This window comes from Coffea eugenioides, chromosome 2 (genome assembly GCF_003713205.1).
Source record: "Coffea eugenioides isolate CCC68of chromosome 2, Ceug_1.0, whole genome shotgun sequence".
Taxonomy (NCBI): Eukaryota; Viridiplantae; Streptophyta; class Magnoliopsida; order Gentianales; family Rubiaceae; genus Coffea; species Coffea eugenioides.
The window spans coordinates 69,957,946-69,961,492 of NC_040036.1; the positions used below are offsets into that span (position 1 = coordinate 69,957,946).

General features: G+C 34.1%; 1 long non-coding RNA gene across 1 annotated transcript; it reads left to right on the forward strand.

The window, feature by feature from the left end:
* Nucleotides 1–1,518: 1,518 nt before the first annotated feature.
* LOC113762862 lies at nucleotides 1,519–2,909 on the forward strand. Its single transcript, XR_003467275.1, has 2 exons — nucleotides 1,519–2,345; nucleotides 2,449–2,909. It is a non-coding gene; the product is annotated as an uncharacterized LOC113762862 (long non-coding RNA).
* The last annotated feature ends 638 nt before the right edge of the window (nucleotides 2,910–3,547 follow it).

Consider the following 3,547-nt stretch of genomic DNA (forward strand, 5'->3'; position numbering starts at 1 on the left):
ATTTTTAAAAATTCCCTTTTATACTTTATAATTATTATCAATTGTATTTTAACCTAGTTATAGTTTAATAGTTTGCACCCTCTCAAACTACAAAAATTGTGTATTTCACCCACACAAACAAAATAATAGGGGGTACTTACTAAAATTTGAATTAATCAAAACCCCCATGTATAGTAAAAAAAACAAGTGAAGCAAAATCCAAAAAATAGGCAAAAAGATAATACATGTATAAAAGGTCAAATAATACCATATTAGACTAAGAGTAATATGGAAGGGATAGCCAATTCCATTGGGTACGTTTGGTTTCCCATGGAATTGAGGTTTAGAATTGGAATTGGGGCCCAATTCCAAATCTGTTGTTTGGATACTGCTTCGGTCAAAGAATTAGAATTGAATCTGAATTCTATAGGGGTCCAATTCCATGATTTGAATTCTTTACTGGACCAAAAGAATTCTAATTCCAATTCCACAACTAAATCCTGTGAAACGGGTCTACACGCGGATCTTGTGGGTAAAAAATTAAAATCGGGTCAACTAGGTAAGCAGCCCTCTCTCTCGATCACTTTTCCTCAACCGCAACTGCTTCTGCTCTGCGTCATCGCCTTCACCTCCACCCTAACATTTTGCCTCTTCCACCACCGTCTCCGGCATCGCTTTTTGCTTCTCCGGCTATCCCTCACCAATCGCAAGACTGCTCCGAGTGCTCTCTACTTACCCGTGCTTAATTTTCACGAACTGGGTTCTTCAGTCCGGAAGGTAACAACTAAAAGCTCTCCTTTGCTTCGATTTTTAGATGATTGCACACACTGAATTATATTTAGTCGAGAGTAGTTGTGAAATTATTTTCCGGATATGAACCCCATATGAAAAATGATTTTCAGGGGATTTTTTTAAAGTTATAAAATATTTTAATCGATTTGGACATAAAAATTTTGGGTGTGAAATGATAGAATTAGAATGAAATCTGGAGGAATTTGGGATCTCAAAGCCATGCTCCTAAGATTGATACGTACTAGGTTGTTGCCTAAAGAAGGAAACTTAGGACCAAGAGGATTGTTACTGATATCTAGCTCTTCAAGCTGTGATAGGCCTTTCAGATCGGGAATACTTCCATTTAACAGATTATAAGCCAAAACAAGACTTTTCAGATTCTTGAATGTGGCAATCTCTGGGGGGATGCCACCCTGAATGAAGTTGGAACTAATGTTTAGCACCTCTAGAGAATCAAGCCTATCAACCTTGGCAGGCAATGGTCCCCATATTCCCAGGGATACTAATGACAACTTTTTCAGATTGGAAAGCTTAGTTATGACTGTAAAGAATGAATCAATTGAAAATCCCTGGGACAGAGTTCTCTGAGGTATGGAAAAGTTTGCAGTAGATGGTTATACAACAAAGTTCAGTTTATCTTAAATAAAAATTAATATAATAATCACTTTAAAAAATTAAGTGGGTTATTTTGTAAAAAAGAAAAAAAAGTAGACCAAAGATATCTAAATTTGAGCAGCGGAATAATCTTTGAGCATACGAATTAGAGCTTGAATTAACACTTGAAGTGACACTTTGAGCGACTTAGCATGACTGCGCCCCAACTTTCAGGCTGCTTCTGTTCTTGACAGATTTTACCTGCGAGACACTAAGCAGATCAACTCTGCAAATGATTTAACACAGAATGTTATGGCTTCTATGCTTCTAGGAGGTAACAGAAGAAAAAGTTCTTACTTCTCTTTAAACAGGAAAAAATCTAACAGAAGAAACTTTAACGTACTATCTATATAGATTACTGTTGGATTTGATTCACATGGATTGATAATAGAATCAACAATGATTAGAGCATCTTACACCATCTACATGACATGCACAAAATATTCTAAATTGCCGCATTGGTCAAGGCATCACCATGAACCTTCCACTTCTTAAACTCAGTAGAGGCTAACATAAATGAACTCGCATTCCGATGGCCTCCACCACCGAATTCCTGCATGTGATTCTATGATGTATTAGCTCTTAACTCTAGCTATGCATTTTCATAACTGAACAGGAGAAGTGCTATGAGTTGTGAAGATATTAAGAACCTGTGAGATTTGTGTTGTATCCTCATTCTCAATGCTTCTTAAGCTTATTTTCAGCAGTCGATCATTTTCATATGTTGTACTAATGTCTATTTCTGAAGAACATGTCACATGACGATGTTGGAGTTTTCATTTAGGTTGCGATTGGCTGTTTGATATCCTACTCTGATGTAGGTTGCATTCTAAAATTCTCTTACTTGACTCCTGAGACCTCTTCTCCTACTTGGCACTGAATGAGTTTTTCTTCATTTAACATATGTATGAATTTTTCAGGTGCATATTTGCCTTTCATTTTTAGTTCTATAATGCAGTAGCTATTAAATATGTTCTTAAGAACATGACATTGTGATGTTTTTCTGGTGCATATCTGCCTCAGATATGGCATCTGAAGCAACATCTCAGTCAAAAGGGAAAGGCAAAGGGTATTTCACTTGGACTCCTGAAATGGATCGTGTAATGGGCACCTGTTTTATTGACCAAATGAACCAAGGAAACAAATTGGATGGTAAATGTGCATTGGTAATTGATTTTTTTTGGTAATCTCCAGTTGAAGTTGTTTTGTAGAAGAAGTTGAGCTGATTGCTGGAAGCCCAAGTAGAGCAAGTAGAAGTTGTTACTACTCCATCGTGTATCCATGACTTTTTAAATTCTGATGAGTTCTTTGTTTTTTATGTAATGGATCAAAACAAGATTATAGAAAGATTCTAGAGAGTATTTCAGCTATTTTCTCTGTTTTTGAGATGATAAGAATGGAACATTGGATCTTTTGTCTGATGAACTAGCATTTTAGATATTGAGATTAACATAGCTGCCTGTGTTGATGCCCTGACTTGTCCTTGAGTTACATGAACCTTTGCATTCTTTTTCAAAGTTAAGGAGATTTTGTATAAGTGCTCTTCCTGTATTCTGTTGGTTTTTATCTTCCACAAGTCTGCACACTCACTAAAGAATTGATGACAGATATTATTCTATTTAGCAAGTACTTGACTGTGTGTGAATTGGTCATCTGACAAAAGTAGGGCTTTAGCATTTTGATAGAGTAGGCTTTTGATTTTCTAAAATTTAAAGTTCTTAACTTTAAAAACGTATCAAGGTTTTAACTCGATAAATATTAACTACTTTTTAAGTTAGAATATACAATTATTTTTTATTTAATTTAATTTAATTTTTTTTAAAAAAAAGAATTTTTTATTTTTGCAAAAAAGGAACTAATTTTTTTTCTTTTAAAGCTTTATTAACAATCAGTTAAATGCAAGAAAAAATAAATTATTAAAGGTACTAATTGGTTTTTTCCTTAAAGCTTTAGTAACAATTAGCTAAATGTTAAAAAATTATTATATAGTAAAAAAAAGAAATTTTTTATGTAAGGAAATATTAGTTGGAAACAATTCTAATTCCTAATGAATTCTTCTCTCATACAAACAAAGAATTTGGAATTTCAAATAAATTCCGTATCAATTCTATGCATTTCCCAA